We start from the raw sequence: 13293 nt of genomic DNA on the forward strand, positions 1-13293 counted from the left end.
GATGGGATGTGAGCTGAGGGAGGTCTTTGAGGGTACAGAGCAGCAGTTCTCTTCCCACTGCAGATGTTTCAGGTCTCCCTTTCTCCATACTCTACTCTCTTTTTACCTTCTTTCCTTCTGGCTCCTCTCCTCCTCACCAGGCACTGAGGCTGTGTAGCACCTCCCACAATCCATAAGAAGCACAGAAAATCAGGTTATAAGTATCTAGCAAAGGGTGTTTAGGTAAAGAGTTGAGCTGAAATGCAGCTTTTGGAAGAGATGTGCTGCTTTGGTTTATGCTGAATTTTATGACAGATCATGAAGCCTGCTCCATTCATGGCTGCTTCCCCATGGCCAGGCAGCTCCAGCAAGCCAAAGGGAGTGGTAGTTTTACTTGTGTAACCACAAAAGCAGCCTTTCTCTCTTGCTCTGTCAAAGTTTGCTGCCTTTGCCAGCTACTAGAGCTTATTCTGCTGCATACCTATTAAAAAGAAGTCCAGGATTTTTTTTTGTAATGGGGTTGACCCAAGCTGTCGGTCCAAGAACCAACTTTACAAGAGGTGTGTGATGCACACCCACCTCAGTGGTGGTGGAATAGAGCCCAGCAAAGCTCTGCAGGGTGCAGATGAAACATTCCCTGGCTCAGGGTGAGACAAAAAGGTGATAAACAGCAGCACCTGGGGAATATTCCCCTTCCCACCTACCACCACCACCTTCTCTCTTTCTCAAAAACACAAATAAGCCAACTCAATTTGCATTTTCATAGCTGGGAGTGATTGCTAAATTAATGAGCACTGCTATTTATATCTAAATAATAAACAGTCCTAAACAACTGCTTGGAGGCATCAGTATGAATCAGTATGAAAGGTAAGATTCTGGTTTCAGGCAGCACTTGTTGTCTGAAGGAGGAAAATACATCTCACCAAAAAAAAAAAAAAAAAAGAAAGAAAAGCTTGATGATATTACAATATTTCAGACAATCTGAGGGAAACTGGAATAAGAAAGTTATGTGAGCAGTGTATACAGACTTGGCTTGCTTACCAGACTGTGCTGGCCTAAGCATTATTCAGAGGAAATATTTTTGCTAAGCAGCTTCCTTTAACCATCTTAGTTGCCACAACCCTGCTAAGGGACTTCAGCATTGAGCTGTCCTGCACAGGGTACTCATCATTGTTCCCAGAGAGTGTGAAGAGCCCTTGCAAGCCAGCTCTGTCCTCACTGCCTTTGGCTGAGTTTCTGCAAAGTGAATCTCTTGGCTTAGTGCAGAGCTTGTGAGGCCACTTAAATCTCTCTGACCCCTTAATGAAGTTTTTAAAAGGGCTTCATAAATCTTCATCACTAAGAATTGCTTAAAGCCCTGCAGGGTTTCTCTAGTGGCATTAACCACTAAAACAACTAGACAGGCTCAGGTCTATTTATTGCATTCATCTTCATTATTTCATGGGTTTTCCTCCTTTATAGTCTTTTACATAAGCTGCAGCTGAGAAAGGGAGCTCAGTAGTGGGAGCTCTGAGTCAACACTGCCTGTCTGGCAGTTTGTAGCCATCCACTGTGACTACATCTGATCAATCCTCTTCTTGGGAATGTTTTCTGTGCAGGCAGCAACTGAATGTTGGTCATTTATCCGTCCTTTTTTAAATAATTGTGTTGTTCCTCATTAGGGAAAGAACCTCATTTTTGCCTTTCCTGTGAAAACATACCTCAGGTCACAACCTGACAGCTTCAAAATGGATTAGTTACCTGCCTGCCCTTCAATTTTCTTTTTTTTTTTTTTCTTGGAATTTTGGCTGACTTTGATAATGGCTTTTTATGAATAGCATGAGTATTCTCTGAATTAACTTCCACCTAGATGGATATGTAAAGACTGCTAGGAAAGTATGATTTTTTAAAAAACTTTTACATACCATGTATTGTGCTCTCCACGGTGGGTCTGTGGATTCTATATACTCTGTGCAGGTTGTTTTACTCTTCACCCCTTCAAAGTGAGGACAGAAGAGTCATGACTGAGGTTCACAGACAAACAGAAAAATACTCCAGTAAAGATAGAGTTATTGAAACCAGAGAGAGACTTTAAATAAGTGGTTTCAAGACTAATTCTGCAGACAATTAGGACTAAGGCTCTACCAAGCTTTTCAAGGATTGGAAGATCCTTGTGGCCCAACATGGTCCAGCCAAGCTTGGGCTGCCCCATTCCATCACAAAACCATACCTTTGTATGATTCGTATGTGCTAGATGATTTTCAAGGTTGCCTTTTCAGTTGGCATTTTGTTTATTCCATCAAGATATGGTAGAGTGCCATGGAAGCACTAGTTTAGAGCCATTGTGATGTTATTTTATTTTGTTTTAAATGTATTTACATTACAAGAAGGTCTCAGGGACACAACCTCAGGGAGGACTGAAAAAATGTGCATGGAGCAGAAGAGAAGCATTAGGCTTCCAAAGGCCAATAAGATCTTCTTATTGAAGGGTTTGACACTGAAATATTAAATCAACCAGGAGTGGCAGTTATGATTGGAAAAATCATCCAGGTTCCTAGTCTGGTTCAAGACTGGAAGAAAAAGTAATGTCTGATGAACAAGAACTCAGATTGTGACATGTGAAGTGAGTTACTTGAGGCATTGAAGGAGAGCTCCAGACTCAGCTGAATTGGTATTGCTTCCACTGAGGTTAGTGTGCTCTAGATGATGTCAAGCTGTGATGCTTTCACACATGAGCCAGTCAGATAATTGTTTTTAGTACAGGGAACTGTAGGATAGGTTATATGATGCACTGATGTCTGCTCTAGAAAGCATTGGTCAATAGTGTGCTAGGGACACTCTTTTACCCTAACAAGGATAAGATTAGATATTATCTGACTTCCTGGCTGCTTAAAGGCTATGCAAGTTCACCCAAGTGCTCACTTATACAGCTGTTAACAAAAATTCAAATTAGGTCACGGCTTTCAAGTCCTCAAAAGACCAAAATCAAAGGCAGGGGACAGAAGTAGTCAAAGGGCCACTATAGCCTGAAGTCTGTGAAATATCAAGTTGGAGAGATAGGAAAGAAGGTTTCAACAAGTGGCTCATGCCCTGTGCTGTAAGAAAAGATGGAAGAATCTTAAATCATGGCCCAAATGACCTGCCAGAAGTTCTCACCCGGTCCTGAGTCCCACACACAGTTTGATCCTTTGCATGAAAGCCAAACACAAAAGGTCTCTGCTGTGGGCAGAGACCTGGGAGGGCGGGTGTGTAGGTGGCCACTGTCCTATGGCCAAGGCATTGTCTCTGACCATATGCCTGCTCCTAACTCTGTCCATTTAAGCCTTCCACTGCCTGAAAGTTGGCTGTCTACATGTCTTTAAGGGCATCAGCCTTGGGATTCAGCTGAGGCTTCACATACACTCTATTTCTTGATGATACACGGTGATATGAGCTGGTGTAAATGAGCCAGGCTGGGGTGGGAAAGCAACACTGGACAGGCTCTCCTACACTGGGAATCTGGAGCAGAGATGCTTCATGGCTATGAAAACACTCAGGAAAGGCAAAGTTTAAGTTCATTCAGTGAACTGTCACACCATAGTCCCATGATACACTGCCTTTGCCAGCTAAGCTGCTGCAGCCAGCTCCTGCCCCAGATGCTTGTTCCCACCTCTGGCCTGCAGTTTGTCACCTCCTCAGCTGTGCCAAAACAACTGCGTGTAGAGCAGTGCTTAAATCAGCACACTGAAGTGATGGAAGTTAAAAATAAACTCTTTGTGGGAGGAGCAGAGGAAGAGCTATTTTTAATTGTAATCACTTCAATGGTCTTTCTTCCAGTGTGGTCCCACAAGGAATTTCATTAATACAGCTGGGAGAAGGCAGTGGATTGCTGTGCTGGCACTGGAGTGACTCCTCCAGGCAGAAGAGTCCCTCCTGGCAGGGGGAAAAGATGTCTGGAGCCAGGATTGCACCAGGGCAGTGTGCTGCAGAATTGTACCTCCCAAGATGCAGAATTGTGACTTCCCTACCTGAGTGAAAACTACACGCGGGTGTCCCAGGCTCTCCATTAGCTATTCTGTCTCCTAGATTCTCATAGCATTCATTAAAAAATTATTGCATGCAAGCCAGCAATACCATTAATAAAAACAAATAAAGAGACACTGAGGTTATTTTCCTGTTTTATAAACAAATACTCCTTGTAATCGTTCTGAATACTAGCCTCCTCCACAATTTACTATGGTATGGTTAGATGTCACCCATGAAAGTCTATTCCAATACAAAATGCACAGTAAATTGAGAATAAAAAAACATCAGAAGAGATGCAAAACCAGGTTTTATTTAATAAAGTTTATTACATGATGAAGAAAGGAAATATTTATATGTTCCTTAAAAGCATTAAAAGTTTAAGGAAAAACATCTGAAAAGAGTTTAAACAGTTGCAGTGCAGCTACAACATGAAAATTCACAGAATAATTCAGCAACTTACTTTTGTTTTGGCTTTGGTCATTTCTGTGGTTAGATGATTTTCTCTGTGAGTGAGCGACATGTGTGAAGCCTTGGCAATGTCTTGTGTTTAGGCACCTCAGTGATTTCTTTCTGTTTGAACATGAAACTCCTTCACTTGCATTCAAATGTTCCTGATGAATTTCTCCAGAAGCTTTGTACCAGTGAAACAAGTGAAACACAAGCAGATTTCAAACTGCTGTCACCTTTTGAAATAAATAATTAATTGCACTTCTTTTTGTGTGCCATTAACATTATTAAAAGTTTTTTTTCTGTGATATTGACTGAGTTTCAGAGCACTCCTCAGGAAAATGGGGCAGTAGTTTAACTTCCATCACAAAGGAAAATGAAGTCGTGTCCTGAGTCCCACATCAAGGCATCCTTCTTTTGGGACTCATGATCTGTGTTCTGGATCACACCAGTTCCTGGATGCTTGGGTGTGCAGGCAGGATTTAAATTTAAATTCCTAGACTCTGAGTATGTTTAGTATGTCCTTCAATTCTCTTCTAATAAATAGAACCGAGGACATAGTGAGTCAGTTTTGTAATTAGATTTTATAATTGTTTCATGAACTCTGTACAAATTACCTCTTCTCTGTATTGTTTTTGCAGTGTATTGTTTCTCTTGAATAATATGGCACATATCCAGTTGCAGTCAATAAAGTACCCCAGTTTATAGTTTGATGGCCCACAAATGAATAACTGACATCAACAAAAATAATTAAGTCATTGACCTTTTTAGTCCCATCAGTACTCTTCATTTAAACCACCAAATTTATTTTTCAATATTAGCATGTTTACTTAAAAGCATCTCTTTACATTTTTTTGTTACCAAGAGGTAACCACAGATAAACCATATTGCTCAGGTTTCAACAAATTTGTGATTCCAAAGTAGACATTAGCATGTAATGATGTAAAGGAAATTGCATTTTATTGTATTTTAATTAAGCAGGTCAATTTGAGCAGGCCTTTCTCCAGGAATATTCCCATCAGAGTTCAGTCTTTCATCACGAGATTTTATTTATTTCTTGAGCTTTGCACAGCAGGTTTTAGCCTTCCAAATGGAAGACTGATAAAATAATTTAATCCATTAAAGAGTGTATTTTTGACACATGGAAAAAGTGCTGCTTGGGGTCCATACTGACATTTAGCATTCAGCCGAGGTCTTCCAGGTTTGTTCCCGCTCATTTGGTCCAACAACATTAAATTCAGGGGGGATCCTTTTCTAGCTGAGAAGTTTGTTTTCCAATTCTCTTCCTAGGCTCAACCTAGTCAGCTCTGTGCTCCATAAGTCCAAATGCTGAGCAACAGTTAACTTATTTCAGTACAGAGTATTTTTAATCTTCTGGTAGCTACAGCACACAACAATTATTTTCTCCTCTCTACAGTTCTTGGAGGAATCACTTGTGAAAGCTATGTCACCTTCTGGACCTCAGAGGCACACGTAGTTCCAAGCAGGCACAAGGAAAATACATTCTTTCCACTTCTCACAAGCAGAAATGAAGTAAATTTGTTTGGAAAACTCCTGCTGAAGGAAATGTTATTCAACAATTCTGTTGAAGCTATCAAAACCAAAACCAAATGAATTTGAAAACTTAGCACAGGTCACAGACACGGTTTGTGATTTGAGTAGCAACTATTCTCCTAGGCAGTAGGAGCTAAAATAAGACTGCAGCATAAATCCTGGTTTCAGGCTGAATTACACCCCTCTCCAATTCCATGAGTGAAATATCTTGGAGCATATTCATGCAAGCCCCTACCTTTAAGGTAAAAAAGTTTAAAACCTTCAACCCAGAGCACAGGCAACAGTTTCAACCAGGTCAGGGATTGTTCCTTTCTCTATGTCCTGCTGACCAAGGGGAAAGCCAGAGGTTTTGCTGTAGTTTCTGGTAGCTGAGAAAGGATGAGATGCTGAAGTTTTGGCGATCCAGGCATGACAGACCTTTCCTACCATTCCAGATGTGAGCCTTTTACCAAACTGAAAGAGAAAAAAAAAAAAAATACATAGCACTTTTTCTGCCCTCTCAAGATGAACTTTGTTGCATATTCAATTCCAAGTTGATTTTCTTCAAAGGGCTAAATACTTAAAAAAACACACAAAAATCTTAATTTTGGATAATATGAAATGCTTCGATTGATACAAAAATTGTTGGAGGGAAAGAGTTTGGCTTGGTGTAGAAGCTGAAACACTCAATTTAAGTAGTGGTTGGTGAAGCTGTGTCCCTAGAGCCCAGCTGGTGGTCTGTGGGGAGTGGCACTGCATAGGGTGTCACCTATGGGGCATTTGGGGGAAAGCTGAAAATAGCCAGGGAAAAGCCCTCCAGCCAGCTAAGCACTGCTGAGTTTTCATCTCCCAACACTCCCAGACTCTGACAGCCCTACCTCTGTTGGATTTATTGGTGACGCCATGAGATGCCACTGATGTCAGTGCTCGTGGTTGTCCTTTCTGCTGGGGTCACTGGCCCCCAGAATTAAGGGCAATGGAAGTTTATAGGGGTGTGCTGGCCATGGAGCTGGATCTGCCATCTTTAGTGTTCAATGGCATGGCATCTGTGTCATAAAGAGGGGCTGTTAAACCTGACAGAGCCTGACATAAACAGCAGAGAGCACCTACATTACCTTTACTGTTAAGTTCATTACAGGAGCTATGGTAGTTGCTGAGCTAGTGCTGATGAGGTTTGGGACCAACAGCAGAAAACTCTGCATTAGCTGACCAAATATCCTTCTGAAGTTTGTATAAGAATCTGCTTAAAGCCAGTTTAGTGAAGTAGAAACCATGACTTCAAGGGCCAAGCAGCAATTCTTGCTGGTAACCTCAGAAGTGAACTGCTGGGCAAGGTTTATTTCTGCAGGAGGTATTTCCATGGAGGTCTGTGGCACTGGCTCTTCATGTTTAAGTCACCGTGAACAAGGACAAATTTCAGCTGAATGAGTAGCCTTAGACCTTTTTAGGATTTGGATAAATGAGCAGAGACACAGAAGCTGGGCTTCTTTGTAAGCCCCATTTCACACATCCTATCAGAAAAAAAACCAACCTACAGTAATGTTACAAAGAAAATGTGCTGCTGCAAAGCAAATAACCTATGTAAATTTGTACTAAAACTGTGTTGTTGGGAGTTTTAGATTATTATTTCAGGGGTGAATAATAAAGTTGTGTGCTGCTGAATTTATGTTTGATTGTCATTGGCAAATCCTAAATGCATCAATCCAGGTATCATCCTGGTTACTGATGAATGCTAGCAACTCTCTGAAATTATCCTGTAACACTGTGGCATGGTATTTTCTTCAGAGTTGATTGAAAGGGCATAGGTCCATTTTTTCCCTTGGAAATAGTAGTCCCTCAATACATCACACTGATTTACTCTGAGAATTTTTTACTCAGAAAAATGCTGCTAACTCTGTCCATATTAAGAAAACATACACCAAAAAAAAAATCAAACCTCAGTAACATGAGGATTACTCCTATCTCCTTTGTTACTGTGTTCCATCTTTAATACTAAAACTATTTTGTCCATCAAGAAAGACAAAACAAGAAATTATTACAACGTGTGTATGTAAAAAATGTAAGAAATTACAGCAGGAACAAACCTTCCGGTACTGGGCTATGCTACTTCTTGCTCATCTAATTGGAATGAAAAGAAAGTCGTTTGACTCTTTAAAGTTCAGTCATCTGTGACCTCTTAAAATCAATCAATACCAGCAGGGGAACAATATCTTGCAGACACCTAGTTTTGGGACGATCGGCTTTTTAATTGTTCTTTTGCCTGTTTGCAGATACTGGCGTCCTTTACTATTGAATTGTAAATTCAATGTGAGCAGCAATAAGGGATACATAAACCCAACCTTTTCCTAAAGTAATCGAAAAGTGTGGATTATTTGCACGTACTCTTGAGTCGTGGAGGCTTAGGGGAAATGGATAAACACTGGCAGTGATTACATGAACGAAATGGAAATTGCGGTATTCCCACGTCGAACGTATATATTTATACTTCTAGCTGCAAATAGAGGGCTGTGTCCGCGAAGCCATTAACACCGAGGGTAAGAAAAGCAAAAGGGGATGAAGTCGCCGCCTCCCCGGAGGTGAATTAAGCATCGCTTATCTTCGGGCCGATGGGGATGGGACCCACCCGGCCGGGACCGGCCTCCGCGACTCCCTCCGACACCTCCATCTATCAAAAGGAGGGAGAAGCCTGCGTCTGCGGGCATGACAGGCAACGCCAAGGGGGGTACACGCGTTTTGCCCGTCCATGGGCCCCACAGATCTCATTGGAAACCTCTCTCCATCTCCTCCGTCCCCATCCTACCTCCCGTGGCATGCTTGCTCATACCTTCCCGAGGCAGGAGCCGCTCACTTACTTTTGATAGCAGCGAGGAGCAAGGCTATTAATAGGCTATCTAATTACCCCGAGCTGCTAACTCTGAAATCTCTCATTCTGTGATGTGGTTGTTTTGATTTGATTTTCCAATCTAGTAGCTCGCATGTACAGAACTGGTCAGACTCGCTCTGGAAGATATTATTTTAACGTTTAAAAATCTACTTTCGTTCCAAGCAGGAACAAAGTCCCCAAATTTTGACGTTTCACACGAAAGCAGCAAGTTGAAACATTATAAGTTGGGATGGAGGGAAGCGGTTTGCTTGGCTAGGATTACGAATATCGTTGTTTGGGGGTTTATCATGATTATTATTCTCACGTGTTCTCAGACTTTTCGGTCAGGGAGGTAAATGGGGAGGAAAGCGGTTTCGAAAGGGAAGGCGAGAGGTTGCCACGATGCCAAGAGAAACGGAGCGGCCCCGCCGGTGCTCAGCGTGGACGCGCATGAAACGGAGCTACTCCCGAAAAATACTTCCAAGAGAACATATTCATTTTGATCGGTGCAAAACATTGCACTGGAAGACTGTGACCTGTTCTGATGGTTTATTTTGTTTCCTGGACAGAGAAGTAAGAAGACAACCGTGTGGGGGTTTCCCGGCAGGTTTCGATGCATGCTAAAACCGATATTCCCTTCACGGTATGCGGCAGCGGCGACAACCATCCCAGGGAACAGTCGGTGATGTTTTTAGTTCGGTTGTTCTTTGTTGGTGTTTTGTTCGGTTGTTTTTTGTTGGTGTTTTGTTTAGCTTCGTTTTTGTTGGAGTTCTTTTGGGAGGGGTGGGTTTAAGTGAGAAAGAATTACCTCTCTGTGCTGCGGGCGTGGGGGCGGAGGCAGGGTAGCTAATTGCAGATCGGATTTGATATTGCCTAACATCCGTGATAGGGAACGGGGGGAGGATGAGGAGAAGCTCGGCTCTAAAGCGCTGGGGAGGAGAAGTGCGGCTCCGCCGTGCCCCGCGTCCCGCCGTTCCCGGCTCTCTCCCACAACGACCTCTCGCAGCAAGAAACTTTTCCGTGGGTTTTCCTGTCAGATCCAGTGGAGGAGAGCCCTGAAAGCCTTCCCCAGCGCCCAGACAGGAACGGACAGTGATCGCCACGGCTCCGGCCCCGGAGACGCGGCGGCGGGAAGGGCTCTGGGCTCCACGGCGGCTCCCACCCCCCCGCCTCCCTGTTCCCCTCGACGGGGCGGCGGGAACCAGGGTGGGGGCCTTTCCTTCTGGCCTTGTTGTCTCGAAACGGGCTCTTTCACTAGGTGTGAAAGCCGATTCGCGCACACAGTCGAGGTACTTGATTTATCTACAGTTGTGCGCAGAAAGGGGTACTGCAGTTAAAAATAATACATAATACTCGTCACCGCAAGCAGTGAGTGGAACACGGCCGCGCTGCTTTGTAGCAAAGGCACTGAGGTGCCCGCTGATAAAACGGTCAGAATTAGGCCATTTTAGTCACCGATTCTCAAAACCTTTAAAAAGGCCGAGGAGCAATAAAAGTAATCCCTAACTCATTTTCAAAGTCCCTGTGTGTGTTGGAAAGAGACAAAACGTGTATGCGCCTGTTGGACAGAAGCAGCTAAATCGTGTTCTTTAGGGTGCTGCGCGGGTCCCGGCTGCCTCCCGTCACCCCGGGAGCTGGAGGGCATCGCCTTCGTCCGGCGCGCCCATCGGGGCTCGGCGTGCGCGTACCGCGGAGCGCCGGGAGTCAGGTTACGCGGCAACAGGAGCCTCCTCCGCGCGTTTTGCTGATCTTATTTATTTTTTTTTTTAAGGCTGAAATCATTAACCAGCCGGACCTCAGAGACTGGAGGGAGGGCAAATAAAAAGAGGCTACAGATCGTTATTTAAAAAAAGCCCCCAAACCTAAAAAAACCCAACACAACAAAAAACCCCCAACCACACAGAAACCACACATTTGGGCACGTATTGCATAAATGTCCGTGCGGGGTCTCTGCTGCCTGATGCTTACTCGAGAGTCAAGTGTTCAAAGACACGGTGGAAACCACCCAAAAGCACGCAGCAGCAGGTCACCAGCTGGCCGGGAGGCCGCTGACTGCAGTGGGGAATATCCTTCTGCTCGCTCCCCGCCGCCGGGCACGGCTTCAGCCTGGGGGCGGGCAAGGTTCCGAGAGCCAGGTCAGGGTGCCCTGCTCCACGGGGCCCGCTGTCTGCCACCAGCGAGGGCGGCTGGAGCTGAAGCTCGGCCTCTGAGCACCCGCAGCCCTTTGTTAGGAATTTCGGGTAAAGAAAAAATAATCCCTCCTTATCCTTGATAGTTTGGGGGTCCGTCCTCACCGTGGGACACCCACGATCTATCGCAAAGGGCACGTTCACCGTGCTCGCCCCTGCCCATGCTGTGGTGTGTAGAGGGTCTCGCTGCTTTGGGCGTCAATTTTGGCTGACCACCACTCTTAGCTCCCCGGGCTGTCCCACCCAGCCCGAGACAGAGGTGATGGGTGATGTCACAGGCCCCTATCCCTCTGAAATCCATCCCTTCCCGGGCGGATGCGGATTGCTCCGGCCGCCGTTCCTGCGCGGGGGCTTGAGCCCTCGGCGGCCGGCAGCTCCCGAGAGCCGCCGGTGTCCCGATCGATATGTCCGCTTCAATGTCACAGCCGCCGGGCAATGGAAACACTCCGTATCGTGGGGTGGCCTTGATAAAAGTATATTTTAAGTAGCGCGGATAAGCGAAGGGGAGAAGAGAGGGGGAGAGGTGCCGGCACGTCGCCCGTAATAACCGCGGCGCTTATCAGCCCGGCCTAAACTCCCCAGCAGTTTCTAAAGTACATTAAGTTACATAAACACGTCTCGGAAAAGAATACACTCCAGCCTGCGATAGCCACCAAAGTGACCCCTCGCACCGCCTCGCAGCCGAGCCCGCCGGGCCCCCAGGGCCGCAGCGCCACGGGAGCATCGGGGCCCGACCCGCGGGCGATGCCCGGAGCTCCCGAGGCTGTCCGGGCCGAGGGGCAGCGAGGGTGCGGCCGGACCGAGCCTTCCCCTCCTCCCTAGTGCACCCCTGGTAAGGAATCACGTTTGCAGAGACCCGAGAGTGGGGGAAGGAGCAACAGCTCTGCGCTTGCACACGGCTTACCCCCAACCCTTTTTTGGGTGGTTGAAGTGCCCGCGAGGGAATTTGCCTTAATTGGACACGAAACTTTTTTTCCCCCCAATCGGCCTTCTTCCCTCTTTGGCCACAACGACCAGGAGCGATGGTCACCGCGTTGGCACCTCCTCCCCGGCGGTGTCTTCCCGCAACCGAGCAGCCCCTGGCCCCAAAAATGTCCCTGCACAGGCACCCCCGGGTACCCAGCCCAGGCATGATGCAGGAGATACCCGGGAGCTTCCCGGAGCCCCGGGGTGAAAGCTACGTCAGCAGAGCGGGATTTGGGAAAGGAGTGACGTAATGAAGAGTTAGGAGTCTATGATTTGAGCGGTTCCACAGCGAACCCGAAACGAAAAGGAGTGGAGAGGAAAGGGGTGACTGGGAATGGTTTCCCACGCTGGTCTCCCAGTTTAAACCGGGTTTTCTTATCGCGTTTATCGGAGGAAATAAAATGAAGCTTGTAGCCCGGCTATAACATAAACAGGCTAATCGGCAGGGAAAAAACCCAAGGCGCCTGAGTGTAAAACACGGGTCACTTTGGAGCCAGGGAAAGAGGCGCCTGCCAGGCCAACGTGGCCGTTCTTCCCAGCCATCCTCACCTTTCGGGCAGGCACCTTCCGGGCCCAGGCGGTCCCCACCACCCCCCAAGGGCTTACATGAGCACCGGCAAACCCGTCCCAGCGAGCAAAGCCCATCGCTTGAAAAAAATCCCTCACGGTATTTATCGCTTTATATCCACCTTTACACGTGTTTGAAACACCCTCGTGTTTAACTGGAGAAGGGGCATCCAAAAGACTGAAAGGAAACGCGAGGTTTAAAGCTCGGCGCTTTTCAGCGCAGAAATTTGTAGTGGCAGCACCCAAGATGGGGAGAAGTGCCGTGGGCATCGAGTCCCGCGGTTTCCACTGCTCTTGTCTCTCATTTGCAGGTAAAAACCACGGCAAAAACGTTTTACGTTTCGAACTAGGATCGGAAGACGAACCGGGCAGAAAACAAATCACTGCCCTCTCTTGCAAAAGCTTATTTTCTATGAAATATTGCACTCCCTAAAATACACCTAAAAGTAAAAAGGAAAAAAGTCACTTCAGCCTGGCAGGGTGACCGATATTATTTAACGATATTATTTAGAGACAGCTGACAAGAAAGAAGTATCACCTTTAATCACACAATTTAATAAAGAAACGGTTTTTCGGGAAAGTGATTGTTTTCCGATCAAACCCCTGCCGCGCTATACCGCAAAAATTAACGCGGTAACAATAAACTTCCAAGTCACAATCAGTTCACCCACGCCGGCAGAGCGGATCGCTACAGCCGGTGTTTTACCGTACCCCCAGCACTGCAAATTCTTCACCTCCCATTCACCTCGCCTGGAAAGAGCGAAA

This window comes from Molothrus aeneus, chromosome 1 (assembly GCF_037042795.1).
Source record: "Molothrus aeneus isolate 106 chromosome 1, BPBGC_Maene_1.0, whole genome shotgun sequence".
Classification (NCBI taxonomy): Eukaryota; Metazoa; Chordata; class Aves; order Passeriformes; family Icteridae; genus Molothrus; species Molothrus aeneus.